Genomic DNA, 1,228 nt, shown 5'->3' with positions numbered 1-1,228 from the left:
TCTCTCTCTCTCTCTCTCTCTCTCTCTCTCTCTCTCTCACACACACACACACACACTTCCTCTCTCTGCTCTCCTGCGTGCTGCTGCTTCTTCTGTTCTGAGAGTGCTCCAACTTTTTTTCTCCGCGCGCAGGAGGAGAGCGGACCAGCATGGAGCAGAGATGCGGAGATGTGGTTCCGTTCCATTAAAGATGACATAAACTGTGACACGAGCTGCTCAGAAACCCACCGACACATTCCTGTGCGGGCGGAAAGTCTCCCCCATCTCTCTTTCTCWCTCTCTGCGACTGCTGCTATTTTTAGAAACAACGCTGCGGTGGAGGAATCCTTCAGTCCGGGGCTGAAACATTGTGTTCGCGACAATCTGCTGCCCTTTTTTTAATCCCTCCATCTGAGATCCCTCTGTCTGCGCCCTCCCCGGCCGTCATGGGACGAGATGTTGCGGTCCCGTCCCTCTCATCCCAGCTGATCCCAGGTGATGTCTGCGCCTCGGAAGCTCTCCAGGAAAACAAAGCGGCGGGCTGCAAACTTTTCAGCCACGGGATCCATCGCAGCTCGCAGCAACAGTGGCAGCAATAATGCTCCAGGGACCCCCAAGTAGTTCTGTGTCTATTTGCAGTCCCAGGATCTTTTTAAAAGCACGGCAGGGGGTTTCAGTCTGAATGAGAGGAGTTTGGTCATAAAAGGAGGAAAAGGTGCACCTTACTCTTCTCTGCTAAGTGCTCGTTTCTGTGGGCTCCTATGGGAGTTGGTCACTCGTCCCGCTGCATGCTCCTCAGGAGAAAAATGGCGGAATCTGAGAGCTGCGAGGTAAGGGTTAGAAACAGCTGATTTCCCTGATCATAAATGTGAAAACTCATTTTTTGGTGCAGAATCTGTCTGAGCTTAATGCGTCCTGCACCACGAGAAATGTGGACACACTGTCCGGCTGATCTCACTCTTTGCAAAGCTGTTTATTCTGATGGAAAAATTCAAAGATAAAAGATGCTCTGTAAATGTCCTGATGCATCTCAGTAATCCAGGTAAAAAATCAAAAAGAAAAAAATTGTATAGGTCCTCTGGACGGGTTCTTCTCTAATGAAACGTTGCGTCTCTCCTCAAAGACACTTCTTCAGTCTGAGAGTTTCAGGCAAAAACAGGACTGCGACCAGTTATACATCGGGGAAACAAAGCAGCCACTGTTCAAAAGAATGTCCCAACACAGACGAGCTACATCTAATGGCCAGAAC

The sequence above is a fragment of the Austrofundulus limnaeus genome, unplaced genomic scaffold (assembly GCF_001266775.1).
Source record: "Austrofundulus limnaeus strain Quisiro unplaced genomic scaffold, Austrofundulus_limnaeus-1.0 Scaffold7, whole genome shotgun sequence".
NCBI lineage: Eukaryota > Metazoa > Chordata > Actinopteri > Cyprinodontiformes > Rivulidae > Austrofundulus > Austrofundulus limnaeus.
This window is presented reverse-complemented; position numbering follows the sequence as displayed.